At 38.6% G+C, this 23789-nt stretch overlaps 1 pseudogene across 1 annotated transcript in view; it reads right to left on the bottom strand.

The window, feature by feature from the left end:
- The window catches only part of LOC113893366, a 113252-nt pseudogene that overhangs the window by 76624 nt on the left and 12839 nt on the right, over nt 1-23789 (bottom strand). Inside the window, exon 2 of the transcript XR_003511299.1 lies at nt 1577-2591. The product of XR_003511299.1 is annotated as a frizzled-3-like (transcript). The remainder of the gene's footprint in view (nt 1-1576; nt 2592-23789) is intronic.

Below are 23789 nucleotides of genomic sequence, written 5' to 3'. Positions count from 1 at the left end.
TAGTGGCGTCCCAACTACTCTAATTTACTAATTCACATGTTTAAGGTCTGGTATTTTTCAGGTCATTATTTCAGAGCCAAACATTATTTCTTTTATAGTACTAAGATAATATATATTTGGAATCCTAAAAACCTTACATGGAGAAGCTGCTGCTGCTAAGTCGCTTCAGTCGTGTCCGACTCTGTGTGACCCCATAGATGGCAGCCCACCAGGCTCCCCCGTCCCTGGGATTCTCCAGGCAAGAACACTGGAGTGGGTTGCCATTTCCTTCTCCAATGCATGAAAGTGAAAAGTGAAAGTGAAGTCGCTCAGTCGTGTCCGACTCTTAGCGACCTCATGGACTGCAGCATACCAGCCTCCTCCGTCCATGGGATTTTCCAGGCAAGAATACTGGAGTGTGATGCCATTGAAGCACATGATGTAATTCAATCATCTTTTTCTCTCCCATTAGAGGCAAAATTTGATTACTTAGCTTCAGGCCTGAAAACTCATACTAAGAGTTTTTAATAAGCAATTCTATCAAGAAATGTAATAAAATTTCAATTACTCTTCTTTCTGGTCTCTCCATTATAGGTTGGTTTTTTAAAAGCCAGTAGCTAGTACTTACAATAATATATATAATAATAATATATATTATGTATAATATATATTACAATAATTAAAATGTAATTTTGTGTAGAATTATTTATACCACAAAATAAAAAAGGAAATGGCATTTTCAGTCATCAAGTATTTACGATAATTGACTATGTGCTAATCACACACTCCTTGTTTCCAGTAAAACTGGAACATTTCTTAAAAATGTCTTTTCTTCTGAATCTACACATTCCCATTCTCAATACCATCATCTACTAACCTATAGAACATGCTTTGAAAAAATATGAAAAAGATATTATTGTGTTTAAAGAGTTCACTGTCTATTAGGGGAAGGAGACAAGTAAACAGAAGTTATCTACAATGCATAAGTACTTTAATAAAGTGAGCAAGTCACTTAACATTTCTAAGCCTCAAATGAGATAGATGTTTAAGAACTCTAAATTACAGAGGGAACTTGAATAAACCATCTCTAAGGTCCTCTCTAGATATAAAATTCTATGATTATCTGATCTCTTTAAATTAAAAGGTAAATCACAAAATATTCAGTACGCAAGAAAGAAAAACTAAGACCAACTAAAAGATGAAACTTTGTACAAATGCATTCTAATTTTTTTTCAAAACTGTTAAAACTCCCGTTCTAACTATCAGTAAAATTTCCACAGACTGTCTTTTAATCAACATCTTCCCCTCAAATCTGCAGACTTCTAAGTAATCAACAAGCAACTATTTTGTGATAACACAAGTAAAGTGCTTAAAAGCCCATGGTTTGGACTCAAGAGAGTGATCTTTTAAAAGGAAGATGTTAACAGAAACGTGTGTATGACATTCTTACTACAATAAATTTGTTCATTAACTTCACTTCAAAATTTTAATGTTCAGGTTTTTCATGAAGAGGTTAAAAAAAAAAAAAAAAAAACCAGCTAAGATTAGCTTTTTTCACTGTTAAGTATTTTGAAATTTAGAACAAGGTTTCCCTTACCTGATATGGACATGGAATGTGATATTCTCTGCAGCGTTCTTGTATTCACATTGTTTCCCAGATGCCGCGGTAAGCTTGCTCATAAAAGTAGCATCCAATTACAACCATGAGTGGTACGAGATACACAGTGCTGAAAACACCAATCTGGATCATAAACTTCACCAGTTTATCCTGGTTCTCCTTTTCTAATGGAATCTCAACTCTCACTCTGTTTAGGGATATAATGCCGGCTAAAAGGAGTGAAAACCCAACTACCACATACAGGCAGAGGGGTGCAAGAACAAAATACCTCAGGGCATCAACATCGTAGAGGCCAACAAATCACACGCCACTGATATTGTCACCTTCAATTTTATTCATTGCTAAAAGCATGATGGTCAGCGTTCCAGGGATGCCCCACGCACTGGCATGAAACAGCAAGGCTTTCTTCTCAATAGCTTCACTACCCAACTTTGGCACAGCTGCCAAGAACCACGTGATGGTAAGAATCACCCACCAAACACTGCCAGCCACAGTAAAAAAACAGAGTATCATAAAAAGCATGATACAGGCTTTGTTATGAGATCCCTGGGTCACTGTGGAAGCCTTATACTGTGCAGGGCTGGATGCATTGCAGGCGACTCGGTCCTCAAGCAAAAACCCAATAAACAAAATTAATGACACCATCATGTAGCAGACGGCATAAAATATAATGGGTCTTTCAGGATAACAGAATCTTATCACATCAACCAAAAAAGTTAAAAAAGTAAACAACATGGCAGAGAGGCAAATGATTGAAATCAATCCTATGAAATACAGAGCAAATGAAAGCTCTCTCTCCTAAAGTACATATTTGGACAAGGAGGTGAACAATCACGCATGTGCAAAAAGGAATAGCCAAGATCAGGATCATTTTTCAACTTGGGCACACCAAAAGCCATAGTCCCTCTGCACTGCCACTGAGGCTCCTTCAGTAGGATCACCAGCTAAATTCAGGTCCACCAGCTGAGGATACAGCTCACCACAATCTGGGAACCTAAAAACACAAGACAAGAATCATTTACTTATGAACCCAATGATTTGGATTTCCACATTTAGCAGTTGCGGCTTATTTATGCTTATGTCCTTGGAGAACATTACGATATGTCGAAGAAATAATGCAATATCTTGCTTGTGGGTCATACAATGAGATATTCCACAGTTGACAAAAAAACGAAAAATGTATACTTAATTTTGTTTTGGCTTCAAAAATGGTACTCTTTATTAAAACAGGCATAGCCATTAATAAATAGTGTAATTAATACTATTAAGACAGTTTACAGTAAGATTTCAAACTATAAATAAGTATATATATATAAAATAAACATACATAAAAAGCTCCAGTAGAATACTAGCTAAAAGTTATTTTTTTTAACATTTAATTACAAGGTAGTCCTCAATTTACCCTAGACTCAAACAGAACTTTCTTAAAAATAAGAGGTAAAAATCTTCCCTAGAACAAGACTGCGGAGGAGTCAGTGAACGTGGAGTACATCTCTCTCCAAGGATTCATCAGGAATACACCTTCAGAGACAGAAGTACATGCAGAACACCAGCTAACAGAGGACAAGAGTACCTGACCAGTGGAAAATAATATATAGAACCACACAAAACTCAGTAGGAGGAAGGAAATACAGGGAAAAACAGGAGTGTTAGAAAGACTGGACCTGCCCTCGGTGGGTGGGGGAACTGAGGCAGGGGTCCAATCCCCACATCGGGGCAACTGTCTGAGTCAGAGGAGAAACATTTAAGGCTGAGTGAAACAGCTGATCTGTGGCAGCCTAAATGGAGTGAGAGACAGTCCTTGCCACAGCCATACAGACCCTAGACAGGGACACAGGTTCCCTGGAAGGCACAGCAGCTGGGAGCTGGAGTTTAGGGATTGTGGGGCAATCCCAGGGCGAGGGCTGCTGTTGACTGCGGAGAGATGGATTGAGGGGATGTGAGGGAGAAGAGACGGGTTGAGGGGATATGAGGGAGGAAAGCCAGGCAGCCATGGAAGCAAGGCGATACTGCTGAGTCACAGGTAGGGGATGGAGCCATCACCATGGCCTCTCTCTCCCCACAGGCCAGTATCAGCAGCTGAACAATAGAGAGGGTGGTCCATCAAATGCCTGACACACTGCACTACAGAATAGGACCCCACCCAGGGTGCCACTTTACATGCCAGAGGCGCCAACCTACACACTAGGATCTCAGCCAGGAGGGGCCCTCTATGTGCATGACACACCGAACAGGAGAGAAGGACCCCAGGCAAGGTAGCCCTCTAAGTGCCTCAACAGACGGAGCTACAGATAGGCCTTTTGGTCGCCAGATGCAAGAGGCTCAAAAAAAGACTCTGATAGGGACATAACTCCTGCAGCGGAGGCAGTCCGTGTCCTTGCACACTTGGCACTGCCAGGGTCCCTGCAAGCCACACAGCTCTGCCACCTTCATGCTCAACTCTCACTGGGGCAGAGCTGCCACAGGCAAAAAACATATTGCATCTATGCCAACAGGGTCGCTTCAGTCATGTGCAGCTCTTTGCTGCCCTGTAAATGGTGGCCTGCCAGGCATCTCTGTCAGGGAGGAGAGGACTTCTCCAGGCAAGAATACTGGAGCGTACTGGCCAATACTGGTTGCCATACCCTTCTACAGCACTGTATTTCCTGCTGCCCTAGCAGCCAATTCCCTTGAGTACCTGGTGCTGCCAGAACCCCTGTGACCCAAGCAGCTGCACCACCTCCACACCTGGCCCTCAAAGGGGCAAACCCAAGCCCTCCAGGGCAGCCCCAGGAGCAAACCCCAGTGGATGACCCACATGTATAGGTGGAAATGAAACCACAATTGAAACCCAGGGGCAGTGTGGCTAAGAAGACCCAAAACCTTACCACCAGCTGTACAAGCTGCAGATTAAATCCACACGATCAACTAGGCAGACTCTGTGTCTATGGAATATTTAAAAGGTCAGTGAGAGCTACCACAAAAGAAATACTCATGAGTACTGATAGCTGTGGACACTGGAGGGAAGAATACACAGGAGTAGGACCAGATTAGAATCTGAGCTGCCCCCACAGCAGGCCCAAGAGACCAGCAGAGTGTTGGAGGGCATTCGAGGGAGGTAAATTGGACTATGACTCTCAGCGAGGGGAAGGACGCTGACAGCAATGACTCAAGAAAAACATTTATTATTATTTTTTGACTTGTTCTGTAGATTCTTTGGCTTTTTTTTTTTTTTTCTTTTTTCTCCTTTTTTCCCCCTCTGTTGTAGCTGTCGATTTTACTGGCACTGACTGTGTGGATCACAATAAACTGAGGAAAATTATGAAAGTGATGGGAATACCAGACCACCTGACCTGACTCTTGAGAAATCTGAATGCAGGTCAGGAAGCAACAGTTAGAACAGGACATGAAACAACAGACTGGTTCCAAATAGGAAAAGGAGTACGTCAAGGCTGTATATTGTCACCCTGCTTATTTAACTTATAGGCAGAGTACATCATGAGAAAAGCTGGGCTGGAAGAAGCACAAGCTGGAATCAAGACTGCCAGGAGAAATATCAATAACCTCAGATATACAGATGACACCACCCTTATGGCAGAAAGTGAAGAGGAACTCAAAAGCCTCTTGGTGAAAGTGAAAGTGGAAAATGAAAATGTTGGTTTAAAGCTCAACATTCAGAAAAGAAGATCATGGCATCCAGTCCCATCACTTCATGGGAAATAGATGGGGAAACAGTGGAAACAGTGTCATACTTTAGTTTTGGGGGCTCCAAAATCACTGCAGATGGTGACTGCAGCCATGAAATTAAAAGACGCTTACTCCTTGGAAGGAAAGTTATGACCAACCTAGATAGCATATTCAAAAGCAGAGACATTACTTTACCAACAAAGGTCCATTTAGTCAAGGCTAAGGTTTTTCCAGTGGTCATGTATGGATGTGAGAGTTGGACTGTGAAGAAGGCTGCGCGCCGAAGAATTGATGCTTTTGAACTGTGGTGTTGGAGAAGACTCTTGAGAGTCCCTTGGACTGCAAGATCCAACCAGTCCATTCTAAAGGAGATCAGCCCTGGGATTTCTTTAGAAGGAATGATGCTGAAGCTGAAACTCCAGGACTTTGGCCACCTCATGCGAAGAGTTGACTCATTGGAAAAGACTCTGATGCTGGGAGGGATTGGGGGCAGGAGCAGAAGGGGACGACAGAGGATGAGATGGCTGGATGGCATCACTGACTCGATGAACGTGAGTCTAAGTGAACTCCTGGAGTTGGTGATGGACAGGGAGGCCTGGCGTGCTGCGATTCATGGGGTCACAAAGAGTCGGACACAACTGAGCGACTGAACTGAACTGAACTGATTTGATGAAATCCAATTAAGCTTTTGAGCTTTATTTTTTCTAGTCACATTTTTTATTGTTATAAACCTCTGCCTCTACATTGGGTTTCTGCAGTTCTGCAGAGTTTTCCTCTTTTTTTCTTTCCTCTTTTTTAAATTTTAAACCTTTTATTTTTTCTATATTTATTCCTTTGTTTGCTTTTCCTACAGTTCTTTTCCCCTTGCAGTTAATCTTTAACATATATAAATCTTCTTTATCTACCTTTATCTAACTTTGCATATCTTTTGTTTCTCTCCTTTCCTCTCTACATAGTTGCTAGTTTTACTTTCAGTGCTTTATTCCCCAGCTGGCACCTTGCTTTAGTTTTGTTTTCCAGTTTGTGTTTTGGCTAGTTTTGTTCTGGTAGATATGATTTTTGGTTTCTTTTGTTCACTGGGTCAATCTATTGTACTTTATTTTTGTTGGACTTTTTTGATTTTGCCTATTGGTGTGTATGTATATGTGTATATTCAGTCACACGTTTTAATGTTGTTATAAACCTCTGCGTCTACATTGGGCTTTTGCAGTTCTGTGGAATTTTCCTTTTTTCTTTCTTCTTTTTTTTTCTTTTCTCCTCTTTATAATTTTTTAAAACTTATTGTATTTTTGGTATATTTATCCCTTTCTTTGCCTTTCCTACTGTTTTTTTCCCCTTGCAGTTAATCTTTAATGCATATACATCTTCATCCATCTCTATTTAAATTTGCATATTCATTCTTTCTTTTCTTTCCTTACTTTCCTCTCAACATATTTGTTAGTTTTGTTTTCATTGCTCTATTCCCCACTTGGCACATTGCTTTAGTTTCATTTTCCAGTTTGTGCTTTAGTTATTTTTGTTCTTAACTGGTAAATATAAATTTTGATTTCTTTTGTTTGCCAGATTAATCTACTGTACTTTATTTTTGTTGGACTGTTTTGACTTTGCTCATGGGTGTATATGTATATATTCCATTATTTTAACTATTATTTGCCTGATTTTGTAACCACAATTTGTCTGGGGTTCATCTTTGGTTTCTCATTTTTGGATATTTGTTTTAATCTCACTTAATGCCATAACAAACCACGTGTGGAATCTTTGTTTCTGACCAGAGATAAAGCCCTGAACCTTTGGAGTGGGAGCACTGACTCCAAGACCCTAGATAGCTGCTAAGTCACTTCAGTCGTGTCCGACTCTGTGCGACCCCATAGACGGCAGCCCACCAGGCTCCCATGTCCCTGGGGTTCTCTAGACAAGAACACCGGATTGGGTTACCATTTCCTTCTCCAGAGAATTAACCGTAGGGAGTATCAAACAGTGAGAACTCACACAAAGGAAACCACTTGAACACAAGACCCAGTATCACCCAACCACCAGCAGCACCGTGTGCAGGACGCCTCATCTGAACAACAAACAAAACAAAAATACAAACTCAATCATCAGCAGAGAGGATTTACCATCTCACTCAGCCTTACCCATCAGAGGAAAAACAAAAAATCAGCACAAATCTCACTCTACACAAAGCTTACACAAACCACTGGACCAGCCTTCAGTTCAGTTCAGTTCAGTTGCTCAGTCATGTCTGGCTCTTTGCAACCCCATGAATCACAGGTCTCCCTGTCCATCACCAATTCCCAGAGTTCACTCAGACTCACGTTCATCGAGTCAGTGATGCCATCCAGCCATCTCATCCTCTGTCGTCCCCTTCTCCTCCTGCCCCCAATCCCTCCCAGCATCAAAGTCTTTTCCAATGAGTCAACTCTTCGCATGAGGTGGCCAAAGTCCTGGAGTTTCAGCTTTAGCATCATTCCTTCCAAAGAAATCCCAAGGCTGATCTCCTTCAGAATGGACTGGTTGGATCTCCTTGCAGTCCAAGGGACTCACAAGAGTCTTTCTCCAACACCACAGTTCAAAAGCATCAATTCTTCAGCACTCAGCCTTCTTCACAGTCCAACTCTCACATCCATACATAACCACTAGAAAAACCATAGCCTTGACTAGATGGACCTTTGTTGGCAAAGTAATGTCTCTGCTTTTCAATATGCTATCTAGTATGGTCATAACTTTCCTTCCAAGGAGTAAGCGTCTTTTAATTTCATGGCTGCAGTCACCATCTGTAGAGATTTTGGAGCCCAGAAAAATAAAGTCTGACACTGTTTCCACTGTTTCCCCATCTATTTCCCATGAAGTGATGGGACCACATGCCATAATCTTTGTTTTCTGAATGTTGAGTTGTAAGCCAACTTTTTCACTCTCCTCTCTTACCTTCATCAAGAGGCTTTTTAGTTCCTCTTCACTTTCTGCCATAAGGGTGGTGTCATCTGCATATATGAAATTATTGATATTTCTCCCGGCAATCTTGATTCCAGCTTGTGCTTCTTCCAGCCCAGCATTTCTCATGATGTACTCTGCATATAAGTTAAATAAACAGAGTGACAATATACAGCCTTGACGTACTCCTTTTCCTATTTGGACCAGCCTTAGGAGGGCAGAAACCAAAAGAAAGAATTCAACCTTCTTCAACTAAAGAATTCGACTTTGCTTGAAGCCTGGGAAAAGGAAATTTCAAACACAGCAAGTTAAGAAAAAATTATGAAAAGGCAGAGAAATACTACACAAATGAAGGAGCAAACCAGAAACACAGAATTCCAAATAAATGAAGAGGAAATAGACAAACTACCTGAAAAACAATTCAGAATAAGGATAGTAAAGATGATCAGAAACCTTGAAAACATAATGGAGAAAATGCAAGAATCAATTAACAAAGACCTAGAAGAATTAAAAGAATGAAAAGAACTGAGGATAGTCTCAGAGACCTCTGGGACAATAGCAAATGCACCAACATTCAAATTATAGGGGCCCCAGAAGAATGAGAGAAAAAGAAAGGGTATGAGAAAAATTTTGAGAGATTATAGTTGAAAACTTCCCCAACGTGGAAAAGGAAATAGTCAAACAAGTCCAAGAGGCTCAAAGAGTCCCATACAGGACAAACACAAGGAGAAACACGCCAAGACACACACTAATCAAAGTAACAAATACTAAACACAAAGAAAGAATATTAAAAGCAACAAGGGAGAAGCAACAAGTAACATACAGGGGAAATCCCATATACTTAACAGCTATCTTTCAGCAGAAACTCTGCAGGCCAGAAGGGAATGGCAGGATATATTTAAAGTACTAAAAGGGAAAAATCTACAACTAAGATTACTGTACCTGGCAAGGATCTCATTCAGAATTGATGGAGAAATAAAAAGCTTTTCAGACAAGCAAAAGTTAAGAGAATTCAGTACCACCAAACCAGCTTTACAACAAATGTTAAAGGGACTTATACAGTCAAGAAATATAACAGAAGAAAAAAGATCTAAAAAATCAACCCCAAACAATTAAGAAAATGGCAATAGGAACATATATATCAACAATTACTTTAAATGTAAACGGATTAAATGCTCCAACCAAAAGACACAGACTGGCTGAATGGATACAAAAACAAGACCCATATATTTACAGTCTACAAGAAACCCACTTTGGACCTAAAGACACATATAGACTGAAAGTGAGAGGATGGAAAAGTATATTGCATGCAAATGGGAAGTCAAAGAAAGCTGGGATAGCAATCCTCGTATCAGACGAAGTAGACCTTAAATAAATAAAATTACAAGAGATAAAGAAGGACACTACATAATAATCAAGGGATCAGTCCAAGAGGAAGACATAACAATTATAAGTATCTATGCACCCAACATAGGAGCACCTCAATACATAAGACAAACACTAACAGACATAAAAGGAGAAACTGACAGTAACACAATAATAGTAAGAGACTTTAACACCCCACTCACACCAATTGACAGATCATCAAAACAGAAAATTAATAAGCAAACACAAGTCTTAAATGACACATAAGATGAGATGGATCTCGTTGATATCTTCAGGACATTCCATCCAAATGCAGAAGAATACACCTTCTTCCCAAGGGCACACTGAACATTCTCCAGGCTAGACCACATCTTAGGTCACAAACAAACCTCAATAAATTTAAGAGAATTGAAATCGTATCAAGCATCTTCTCTGACCACAACGCTATGAGACTAGATATCAATTACAAGAAAAAAACTGTAAGAAACACAAACACATGGAGATTAAACAACATGTTTCTAAATGATCAACAGGTTACTGAAGAATTTAAAAGGGAAATAAAAAAATTCCTAGAAACAAATGACAATGAAAACACAACAACTCAAAACCTATGGGATGCAGCAAAAGCAACTCTAAGAGGAAAGTTTATGACAATACAATCCTACCTCAAGAAACAAGAAAAACATGGAATAGACAATCTAACTTTACACCTAAAACAACTGAAAAAAAAAAAGAACAAAATCCCCAAAATTAGTAGAAGGAAAGAAATCACAAAGATCCAAGCAGAAATAAATGAAAAAGAAATGAAAGAAACAAGGGAAAGTGAAAGTGAAGTCGCTCAGTCATGTCCGACTCTTTGTGATACCATGGACTGTAATCTACCAGGCTCCTCAGTCCATGGAATTTTCCAGGCAAGAGTACTGGAGTGGGTTGCTATTTCCTTCTCCAGGGGATCTTCCCAACCCAGGGATTGAACCCAGGTCTCCCACAGTGTAGGCAGATGCTTTACCATCTGAGCCACCAGGGAAGCATGAAAGAAACAATAGTAAAGATTAATAAAACTAAAAGCTGGTTCTTTGAGAAGATAAACAAAACTGACAAACCTTTAGCCAGATTCATCCAGAAAGTAAGAGAGAAGAATGAAATCAACAAAATTAGAAATGAAAAGGTTACAACAGACAATGCAGAAATACAAAGGATTATGAAACTATTATGAACAACTATATGGTAATAAAATGGATAACCTGGAAAAAATTGACAGATTCTTAGAAAACTTCTATCTTCCAAGACTGAACCAGGAAGAAACAGAATTTATGAACAACCCAATTACAAGCACTGAAATTGAAGCTGTGATCAAAAATCTCCCAAAAAACAAAAGCCCAGGACCAGATGGCTTCAAAGGAGAATTCTATCAAGCATTTAGAGAACATCTAATGCCTATCCTTCTAAAACTCTTTCAAAAATTGCAGGGGAAGGAACACTTCCACACTCATTCTACAAGGCCACCATCAACCTGATACCAAAACCAGACAAAGACAACACAGAAAAAGAAAACTCCAGGCCAATATCATTGATGAACATAGATGCAAAAATCCTCAACAAAATTTTAGCTAACAGAATTCAGCAACACATCAAAAAGCTCATACACCATGATCAAGTTGGGTTTATATCAGGAATGCAAGGATTCTTCAATATATGCAAACCAATCAATGTGATACACCATATGGACAAATTGAAAAAAAGATCATATCATCTCAATGGATGCAGAAAAAGCCTTTGACAAAATTTAGCACCCATTTATGATTAAAACTCTTCAAAAAATGGGCAGAGAAGGAACCTTCCTCAACATAGTAAAGGGCATATATGATAAGTCTACAGCAAACATTATTCTCAGTGGTGAAAAACTGAAAGCATTCCCCCTAAGATCAGGAACAAGATAAGGGTGTCCACTTTCACCACTATTATTCAACATAGTTCTGGAAGTCCTAGCTACAGTAATCAGAGAAGAAAAAGAAATAAAAGGAATTCAAATCAGAAAAGAAGAAGTAAAGCTCTCACTGTCTGAAGATGACATGATACTGTACATAGAAAACCCTAAAGACAGTATCAGAAAATGACTAGAGCTAATCAGTGAATTTAGCAAAGCTGCAGGATACAAAATCAATATACAGAAATCATTTGCATTTCTATATACTAACAATGAAAAATCATAAAGAGAAATTAAGGAATCAATCCCATTCACCATTGCAACAAAAAAAATTAAATATCTAGGAATAAACTTACTTAAGGAAGCAAAAGAACTGTACACAGAAAAGTATAAGACACTGATGAAAGAAATCAAAGATGACACAAACAGATGGAGAGATATTCCATGTTTCTGGGTACGAAGAATCAATATTATGAAAATGACTATACTACCAAATGCAATCTACAAATTCAACGTGATCCCTATCAAATTACCAATGGCATTTTTCACAGAACTAGAACAAAAAATTTCACAATTCATATGGAAACACAAAAGATCCTGAAGAGCCAAAGCAGTCTTGAGAAAGAATGGAGTTGGAGGAATCAACCTTCCTGACTTCAGATTACACTACAAAGCTACAGTCATCAAGATAGTACGGTACTGACACAAAAACAGAAATATAGACCGATGGAACAAGATTGAAAGCCCATAAATAAACCCATGCACCTATGGGTACCTTATTTTTGACAAAGGAGTCAAGAATTTACAATGGGGCAAAGACAGGCTCTTCAATAAATGGTGCTGGGAAAACTGGACAGCTACATGTAAAAGAATGAAATTAGAACACTTCCTAATACCTACACAAAGATAAACTCAAAATGGATTAAAGACCTAAATGTAAGATCAGAAACTATAAAACTCTTAGAGGAAAACATAGGCAGAACACTCGATGACATCAATCAAAGTAAGATACTCTATTACCCACCTCCTAGAGTAATGGAAATAAAAACAAAAGTAAACAAGTGGGACCTGATTAAATTTGAAAGCTTTTGCACAGCAAAGGAAACGATAAGCAAGGTGAAAAGACAGCCCTCAGAATGGGAGAAAATAATAGCAAATGAAACAACTGACAAAGGATTAATTTCCAAAATATACAAGCAGCTCATACAACTCAATGCCAGAAAAACAAACAACCCAACCAAAAAGTAGGAAAAAGACCTAAACAGACATTTCTCCAAAGAAGACATACTGATGGCTAACAAACACATGAAAAGATGCTCAACAATGCTCATTATTAGAGAAATGCAAATCAAAACTACAATGAGATATCACCTCACAGTGGTCAGAATGGCCATCATCAAAAAATCTACAAACACGATACTGGATGCTTGGGGCTAGTGCACTGGGGACGACCCAGAGGGATGGTATGGGGAGGGAGGAAGGAAGAGGGTTCAGGATGGGGAACACATGTATACCTGTGGCGGATTCATTTTGATAGTTGGCAAAACTAATATAATTATGTAAAGTTTAAAAATAAAATTAAATTAAAAAAATAAAAATAAAATAGTCAATGAAGCAAAAGTAAAAAAAAAAAAAAAAATCTACGAACAATAAATGCTGGACAGGGTGTGGAGGAAAGGGAATGCTCTTGCACTGTTGATGGGAATGTAAATTGATACAGCCACTATGGAAGATGGTATGGAGATTCCTTAAAAAACTAGGAATAAAACCACCGTATGACCCAGCAATCCCACTTCTAGGCATATACCCTGACAAAACCAAAGCTGAAAAAGACCCATATATCCCACTGTTCACTGCAGCACTATTTACAATAGCTAGAACATGGAAGCAACCTCGATGTCCCCTGACAAATGAATGGATAAAGAAATTGTGGTACATATACACAATGGAATATTACTCAGCCATCAAAAGGAAAACATTTGAGTCAGTTCTGATGAGGTGGATGAACCTAGAACCTATTATACAGAGTGAAGTAAGTCAGAAAGGGAAAGGTAAATATTGTATTCTAATGCATATATATGGAATCTAGAAAAATAGTACTGAAGAATTTATTTATAGGGCAACAATGGAGAAACAGACATAGAGAAGAAACTTATGGACACAGGGAGAGGGTAGGAGAGGATGAGGCATTCTTCACCGCCTCAAATGCTATATTATGCCTGTGTTAGAGCCCAAGAAATCTGCATTTTGACAATTTTCCAGACTTGAGAAAGCATCATACGCACAGTACAGAAAAAACAGGGACATGCTGCAGACATTCTCACATGATCAGAAGTACTGTTCTCATGAACTTCCTGCATTTTCAGTTTTCTTGGCAGCATCAGTTTCTAAGCCTTCAGACTCCCATCAACTAGATATTAAGTAGTTACATGGATCAAATAGTTTCCAAGAAACTGCCAATGATATTAAGTTTGCCAAATACATGTATAACCTTACACTGAAGCTGATTAATACAAACCATTTTCTTCACAAGGCTTGGATTATAAAGCCATATGACAGAAACACTGCACAGAGGCATTTATTAGAACTCTGCAGTAAGCCAGGGCTTTAAGAGAAAAACACCTAAAAAACACTCTATCCTTGAGTCCAAAAGAAGGTACAAACTTGTAAATACAATACAAGATACAGAAGCATGATCTATGAAGCAATCAAAATTATGAAAGACTTCATATCAGTCCCTCAACACAGGATTTTTGAATCAGTATTTGCCAGTACTGGCAGTATGGCAATCAGTATTCTAACAAAAAATGCAAGCAAAGGCACAGAGGTTCAAACATGGTGTGTTTAGTATTGCTGGGGCACGAAGAGTGCATGAACTGTAAGCACAAGAGGTAAGCACTTTCAGAAATATGTGTGTGCATGTGTGTGCATAAACACTGATGTAAACATATCAATGGATATATCTGTACATCCAACTGCCAATTCACCACATACATACTCCTTACTTTTTAATCCTTCCAAAACCAAACTCTTTATTTCCACTCCTTAGTTTCTCCATTTTCACAAATGGTAATCCCACTCTTCTAGTTGCTCAGGCCGAAACCCTTGGGATCCTCCTTGAAACGGCTTCTGTCATATCCACCTCACAACTACCAGCACTTCTTGTCATTTGACTTTGCAACGCATCTAGAATCTGACCACTTTAAACGTCCTCCACAGCGTCCACCCAGTTTGAGCTATTAGTACCTCATCCTTGGATTTTTGGAGTGGCTTCCAGTTCATCTTCATTTGTACACAAGAACCAGAGTGATCCTTTAAAGACATGCCACCCCTGTGCTCATGATCATGTCTCTTCTGCTCAAAATCTTCTAACTCACTCAGAAGCAAATCCAAATTCCATAAAGGAGCTCTAAAGACACCCCCAACCCCAGTGCTTTGTGATCGTATTTCCTTCCCTTCTCCCTTACTCACATGGCTCTAGCCTCTGTGGTGTCCCTGTTGTTCTGTGAATATAACCAGCACACTTCCACTTCAGAGACTCTGTACTTGTTGCTCTGCTTCTTCTGCCTGGACTGATCTTCCCTAGATATCTGCATCATTTGTCCTCTCATTTCATTCATGTCCCTGTTACAGTGTCTCCTTATTAAAAAGGACTTCCCTAATGTCTCCACACTACATCAATATCACCTAACTATTCTTTCTTATTGACATTCATTGCCATATGACATCTATTTATTTATCTCCTACCACCTAACTCTATTCTTTCTTACTGGCATTCACAGCTATCTGACATTATATATTTATATTCTACCATTACAACCATCATTAGAACTGTAGCTCCATAAGAACAGACCACATTTTGTTCACTACTCATCTTCACTATCTAGAACAATGTCTAGCACTGTTGTGTCCAGTTGTGTTCAGTTGTGTCCAACTCTGTGTGATCCCATAGATGGCAGCCCACCAGGGTTACCCCCATCCCTGGGATTTTCCAGGCAAGAACACTGGAGTTGGTTGCCGTTTCTTTCACCAATGCATGAAAGTGAAAAGTGAAAGTGAAATCACTCAGTTGTGTCTGACTCTTAGTGACCCCATGGACTGCAGCCTACCAGGCTCCTCCATCCATGGGATTTTCCAGGCAAGAGTACTGGAGTGGGTTGCCATTGCCTTCTCCGGTCGAGCACATGGAAGATATCCAATTAATATTTGCTGAATGGATGACTGTTGACTAAATATTTGCTGAATTGATGACTGTTGACTAAATATATTCATATAGCCCTTACCCAACTTAATGGCTTCCCTGGTGGCTCAACTGGTAAAGAACCTGCCCACCAATGCAGGAGACGCAAGAGACATGGGTTTGATCCTGGGGTCGGAAAGATCCCCTAAAGAAGGAAATGGCAACCCACTCCAATATTCTTGCCTGGAAAATTCCATGCATGGACAGAGGAGCCTGGTGGGCTATATATATAGCCCATGGGGTCTCAAAGAGTTGTACATGACTAAGCGCTCACCCCACATACAAGTTAATTAGACAGATGACTAGAAGGAGTATGGAAGACATTTGAGCTGTACAAAATTGAGAGCAGAGATATCTGATGAGCCATAACTAAAACCAGATAAGGCAGTGAGAATGAGACAGCTATGAAATGAGCTAAATAAAAGCAACAGAATCTACAACTGACTGGATGTGGGAGCTTAGGTCAATGAAGGAGGAATATGCCTTCTAGGAATTAAAAAAAAAAAAAGAGCAAGGAGTAAAATCAATTTTAGACATGTTGAAGTTGAGGTATTTGAGACAAATTTGGGTTAGGATATCCAATAGCTGCTTGTTAGGCAGATTTGGAACTTACCAGAAAGATGCCAAGGCTATAGATTTGGATTTAGGAGTCATCAGCATGTGAGTAACAGTTAAAATCAGTGAGATGAAATTATCCAGAGGAAGCATGTAGAATCAAAAAGAACAGAAACAGATTGCTAAGAAGAAGAAGGTGCAAGAAAGGAAATTGAGAAGGACTGGACTGAGATGTAGCAGACCACAAGAGTCTGCACAAAATGCTGAAGTGATTTTCAGGAAAGGAGGACAGACTGAGGTTGAGGGGAATAAGGGTCTAGTATGGAATAAAGGTGAAATGAAATATAGGTTTGAAGTGAGTGACATAGATTTGGCATAAGTGCTGAGGAGAATGAATAGAAACTTTCCTGTTAACCACACTGGAAATTGACTAAAGACAAAGAGCAATTAGAACAGCTATGGTTTAAAATGTCTATCAATAGGAGAATGGGTAAGTAAAATACAGTAATCTATACAATGGAAGACAAGAAAAAGGGAAGACCTATTAATGAACACAAAAACATTAATGAGTCTTGAAAATAGAGCAAAGAAGAACAATCTTAACTCAAGCAAAATAAGAGTTATATGACATATGACTTCATTTGTATGAAGTTCTAGAATACACAAAGTAATTATCTAGGAAAGATGATAAACAGTAGTTGCTTCCAGAGGATGGTATAGACAAGAGCTGACTAGCAAGGAGCATGAGAGCATGAGGTAATGGTAATGATCCAGTTCTACACCCTTCTAAGGATCTGGCTTTCTAAGCTGCAGGTTTTTATCAAAACTCAGGTGCTATCTTTAGATTTGTGCATTTCCTTGTAAAGTTTTAAATAGAAAAAAAAATACTATAGACAAATGTTTGGTGAAGGACCTGATAAAGTATCTGTGAGGACAATAACTGTTGTCTCTATTTTTAAATACACTCAAAGAATAATGTAGATTAGTGGATCAGTAGAGGGATGGACAGATGTGATAAAGCAAATATAATAAAACAATGATAGAATCTGGACTGTAGTTAAAAAAAAAAAAACAAGGAGTTGCTATGGTTTAAATAATTAAATATGCAGCATAATTAATTTGTAAGAAACTAGTTGAATTGGTCCAGCTAGAGATCTGAACAAGCACAGTAGACAGAATAAGTTGAAATTGTTAGCAAAAGTACTATCTTATGTGACAGACAACAAAGCTTAACTTAAGTAAGAAAAGAAATGAGATCAGGAAGGGAGCTATTAGGAAAGGTGAGAGCAAACCCCACAACTTTGGGGTATCCATAAAACTGAAGAACAGGTGCAGTATGAACAAGGATATGAGAGATGTGGAAGAATGAAAGGTTATTATGAAAGAAAAGTTTGTCAGAATTTAAGTAAGAATTCAGAGTTAGGCAATTCCAGGCAAAATAGTGAGGACATAAAACAGATTTAATACTATCAAAACAGAGATCATAATGACATCTCTATAACTGTACATAATCTATTAAAATAAAAAGACCATTAAACAATAGGAGTTAGACACAAAACATAAAATAGGATTCCTGCCGAGGTAATTCATAACTGTTGTTATAAATACTAATAAATTTAGATTTCTAAAAGAGGAACTATACATATTATAAGGTTTTGGGGAGACAGTGGATGAATGGTTTGATGGGTCTAGACAAGACAGTATGTCAAATAGATGGAAAATAGAGTAGACAAATAAAAGAAAGCAAACTGTCAGTGAACCGACTACAAGTAACTAATATGTGTTTAAGTTTCTCCATCTATCAAATGACAGTAACAATGTAGGCTTTTTACCTATCTCCAAGGACTATTGACAGTTGACTCATTGAAAAAAGACTCTGATGCTGGGACGGGGTGGGGGCAGGAGGAGAAGGGGACGACAGAGGATGAGATGGCTGGATGGCATCACCGACTCGATGGACATGAGTTTGAGTGAACTCCGGGAGTTGATGATGGACAGGGAGGCCTGGCATGCTGCGATTCATGGGGTCGCAAAGAGTTGGACACCACTGAGCGACTGAACTAAACTGAAGGACTATTGATAGATGATAAATAAAATTAATTTTAAACACGAAGGAGAAAAAAAGTGTTCTGTGCAGCACTGCCCATAATAGCAAACCCTTGGAAATAAATGATCATCAGTAGAAGATGACTAAATAACTATAGATAATATTAACACAACTGGCCATTACACAGCAATTAAGAGGAACAAATATAAACAACAGACTAACAAATATAAACAACAGATGCAGATATAAACACAGATACATAAACAACATTATATATTTATATATTTATAAAACGTAAAAAAGTATATAATGTTGCTTATGGATATGTTTGTAATGTATGCTGCTAAGTTGCTTCAGTCGTATCCGACTCTGTGCAACCCCATAGATGGCAGCCCACCAGGCTCCCCCGTCCCTGGGATTCTCCAGGCAAGAACACTGGAGTGGGCGGCCATTTCCTTGTAATGTATAGTAAGAGTATAAAAACAAACATAAGAAGACTTAACAACAAATTCAACGTAATGATTATCTCATCTCTGAGGAGAAAAGAAGGAAATGAAATCAAGATGGATACTAACGTAGGAATCTTCAACTCTACCTGTACTGTTTTATTTCTTTAAAAAAGAAATCTGGGGCATTCTCTGGTGGTCCAATGGTTAGGACTTGGTATTCTCACTGTCTGGGCCCCAGGTTCCATCCTTAGTTGGGGGAACTAAGATCCTGCAAGCCATGTGGGATCTTGGGTGTGGCCAAGAAAAAAAAAATCTGAAGCAAACACTGCAAAATATTATTGGACAAAGCTAGATAGTAAAAGTTTTATAGGTATTCATCTATGCTTTATCCCTGAAACATTTAAGAACACAAAAAGGCACAATATTATAGTATAAAAAATGCAGTATTACTACCATACACATTATTACTAACAATTATGTTCTCTTATACAAATCTATAAGACTGTCAGGTAAATATCCTCAAACCTTTAGGAAATGCTTACAGTCTATATATTGGAAGTGATCTGAAAAGTATCTGACATTTTCTGGGTCTGGGTGTGTTAATACGTAACAGTAAAACAGAACCAAGGGAATTTCCTGGCAGTCCAGTGGTTGATTCCATGCTTCCAGTGCAGGGGCCATGGGTTCTATCTCTAATCAGGGAACTAAAATCCCACATGTTGCATGGTCGAGAAAACAAAATTGAAAAAAAAAAAAGAACGAAAAATAGAGAGGACAGCATTACTATAGTCATTAACACTGAAATCATAAAGATATTCAACTCCCATTAAATCATTAAAGATATTTAATAATGAGGCAACAAATGATTATGTTCTCTATATCTTCTAATCTTTTATAAATGGCATTACTTTTATAACCAGGAAAAAAAAAGTGTAAGGGAAAGATATCAATATCTTGATTACATTTTTCTTAGTTATTTTAAAAATTTCTTCATAGAAATGTTTTTCTTTTTTCACCTTTTTCATTTCATTCCAAATTCCTTAGGAAATGAACAGCTCTGAGGCATGAAACTTCTGTTCAAAATTATAAGTAATATACACACTTCGAAAAGTTCTTAAAAACTGATGAACTAGAAGACAAATAATTTTAAATATGCTGCAAAAGAAACAATGGTCTATGAAAAATCTATGATTTTCGCACCTACTGCATTCCATATCTTCAGGCCAAGGAACATCAAACAGCTCCATGAGCTTCAAATATTCACTGTGAGCCCCTGACAGAGCCTAAGGCAGGGAAGTGTGACATGACTGTATTCCACACAGATAGGAGCACAGAGTGCAGAGAGATGGCCGGAAACCCCGAGAGCAGTCCAAATTCACCACAGGGTGGAATGGCCAGGAAAAAGTTCAAATCAGATCATTAGGTGGAGAGTTGTACACAAGTCAAAGTTTTCTTCATATATAGTATGGCAATATTCTTGTTTTTTCTGTTTCAGAAGATTTCTGAAGGCAATTAAAATTTTCTGAAGGTAAATTTTTGGTTTTTTTCAACAAAACCCTCTTCACCCTACCCATAGAGATTCTGATTTGGTTAAGTATGAGGTGTATTGCTGAATCTATATGGATATTTTCATTATTACAGGTGGTATTAATGAAAAGGCCTGGCTGAGAACAACAAATAACAATACAGTCCATTTTACATAGAAAAATCCACAAAAGATATGTGTCAAAAGCTCAGAAACCTGATTACTGCTTGGTAATTGGATTACAAGAGATTTCAATTTTGTTTTTTCTTATGTACTTCAATTTCTGTATTTTTGTCAACTAACATGTATCAATAGGAGAGGAGGACAAAAATCAAAGAAAAGGGTAGGAGAGGAAGAGGATTCCTTATATGCAGTAGTACATATTCTGAGGTGGGAGGTAAAGGAAGAGATACCACTTTGGTCTCATATTTTCCTGTTCTTTTTACATTAAAAGAAAAATTTAAACACATACACTAGAGTTCTTTGAACTCTGAAATCACATGATGTAAACAAAGCTAACACTGTAAGCTGATATTAAGGAAACAGCAAAAATAGTGGCCAAAACGACACCAAAAATGCAGTCCCTAAAAGGAAAAAACTTGGTAAACTGGACTTTGTTAAAATTTAAGACTTCTATTCTCCTAGACTTTGTTAAAAGGATGAAAAAGCAAGCTATAGACTAGAATAAACTATTTACAAACTACATTTCCAACAAAGGATTTGTATCTAGAATATATAAAGAACTCTCAAAGCTCAAAAATAAAAAACAATTCAACTGAAAATGAACAACAGACACGAACAGACATGAACAGACATTTTATCAAAGAAGATATATGAATGGTACATGAAAAGATGTTCAATATTATTAGTCATAAGGGAAATGCAAATTGAAATAATGTAAGATATCACATCATCAGAAAAGCTGAATAAAAAATAGTGAAAATACCAAATGGTTGTAAGAATACTGAGAACGTACGTCTCTCATACACTGCTGGTAGAATGTAAAATGGTAGAACTTCTATGGAAAATAGTTGAGTAGTTTCTTAAAAATTCAAATACATGAAAGTTATGAATAACCTAGATAGCATATTGAAAAGCAGAGATATTACTTTGCCAGCAAAGGTCTGTCTAGTCAAGGCTATGGTTTTTCCAGTGGTTATGTATGGATGTGAGAGTTGGACTGTGAAGAAAGCTGAACGCCGAAGAATTGATGCTTTTGAACTGTGGTGTTGGAGAAGACTCTTGAGAGTCCCTTGGACTGCAAGGAGATCCAACCAGTCCATACTAAAGGAGATCAGTCCTGAGTGTTCAATGGAGGGACTGATGCTGAAGCTGAAACTCCAATATTTTGGTCACCTCATGCGAAGAGTTGACTCATTGGATAAGACTCTGATGCTGGGAGGGATTGGGGGCAGGAGGAGAAGGGGACAACAGAGGATGAGATGACTGGATGGCATCACCGACTCGATGGACATGAGTTTGAGTGAACTCCGGGAGTTGGTGATGGACAGGCAGGCCTGGCTTGCTGTGATTCATGGGGTCGCAAAGAGTCGGACGTGACTGAGCGACTGAACTGAACTGAACTGAACTGAAGTGAACTAAAGTGTGAGTTGAGTGCAACTGTGTGGTAGTTTGAGCATTCTTTGGCATTGCCTTTCTTTGGGATTGGAATGAAAACTGACCTTTTCCAGTCCTGTGGCCACTGCTGAGTTTTCCATATTTGCTGGGATATTGAGTGCCACACTTTCACAGTGACATCTTTCAGGATTTGAAATAGCTCAACTGGAATTCCATCACCCCTACTAGCTTTGTTCCTAGTGATTCTTCCTAAGGCCCACTTGACTTCACATTCCAAGATGCCTGGCTCTAGGTGAGTGATCACACCATCGTGATTATCTGGGTCGTGAAAATCTTTTTTGTACAGTTCTTGTGTGTATTCTTGCCACCTCTTCTTCATATCCTCTGCTTCTGTTAGGTCCCTACCATATCTGTCCTTTATTGAGCCCATCTTTGCATGCAATGTTCCCTTGGTATCTCTAATTTTCTTGAAGAGAACTCTAGTCTTTCCCATTCTATTGTTTTCCTCTATTACTTTGCATTGATCGCTGAAGAAGGCTTTCTTATCTCTCCTTGCTATTGTTTGGAACTCTGTATTCAAATGGGTATATCTTTCCTTTTCTCCTTTGCTTTTCGCTTCCGGTCTTTTCACAGCTATTTGTAAGGACTCCTCAGAGAGCCACTTTGTTTTTTGGCATTTCTTTTTCTTGGGGATGGTCTTGATTCCTGTCTCCTGTGCAATGTCAACTGTACATTGGAGACAATTGTACTGTATCGTGTACTTGGCAATTTAGACAGTTCAAAATGGTGTGAGAAACTCAGGAATGAGCAATCTTGTTTCCATCAAAAGCCACAATACTCGAGGAAAAGACAGACATCAAATTAAGAACTTAAGAAAAATTTAATGTGTGTGTTTGTGTATAAATGCATGTTTTGTAAAGTAAGAGAAATAAACATACTAACATACAAACAAGGATCTTTTCTCCAATTTAATAAATGGACATTCACCCCATTTATTTGAACATGTTCCAATTTCAATCGAAGTATTGAGGAACAATTCTCTATACACAACGAAAGAACACCCAACTTGTTGATTGTGAACAATAATAAGCAAATTTGAAGTAACCCAAATTCTGCAATTTCTCTCCTGGCATCCTTAGCTCAATACCATATATTATTTCATTCAAAGCATTCATTTTGATTTCACCAAACATCAGTACAGGAATGAACCTGAGGCAGGCTTGAAGCCTGGGTCTGCTGAAAGATGCTTTACCTAGGAAATGTCTGTCAACTCATCCAGTCCCACAAAGAACACTCAAAAATGTGGTGGGGTTACCTGCTCCAATTATTTGCTCCCACAAGCTGGCAAGCTGATCCAAAGTTCCTGGATCAGAGACAGGAGGGTGTCATCAGCAGACAAGTCCTTGTAAGGATCTAAGAATCCTTACTTCTATTTGCAAGTGTGTTGTGTTGATTGCTGAATTTCCATATCCTTTGCTATTACAGACACTTTACACTCTGAGACTGTCAGGAGACTCTGTCAGTGGCATCAGTGTCCTGATATGACGACCAAGCCAACTATCCCTGACATGACTTCTCATCACCAGAGCTTTCTCTTACTCATCTAGGTGCTCTCCCTAGAATGAGTGAAATTCAAAAAAATGCAGTCTCACTGCCAACAAAATGTCTAGCCTATATGGGCATGTTTGAAGAGAGGACAGAGACAGCTTACCACACCACCATTATGAAAGCCCCAGGAGCCCACAATGAGAGATGCAAATTCATATGAAACAAATACATCATCTTTCTAGTACTTTCTCTCTAGGGTCACTTAGAAATGAAATTTGGAATAGAGTTAACACTTGTGGATCACCTATTCTGCATCGTGCATTGTGCTAGCTACTTAAATCTCTCATTTAATCCTAAAAGC

The sequence above is a fragment of the Bos indicus x Bos taurus genome, chromosome 5 (genome assembly GCF_003369695.1).
Source record: "Bos indicus x Bos taurus breed Angus x Brahman F1 hybrid chromosome 5, Bos_hybrid_MaternalHap_v2.0, whole genome shotgun sequence".
Taxonomy (NCBI): domain Eukaryota; kingdom Metazoa; phylum Chordata; class Mammalia; order Artiodactyla; family Bovidae; genus Bos; species Bos indicus x Bos taurus.
The sequence above is the reverse complement of the archived record's forward strand: the minus strand, read 5'-3'. Positions and strand labels throughout refer to the sequence as shown.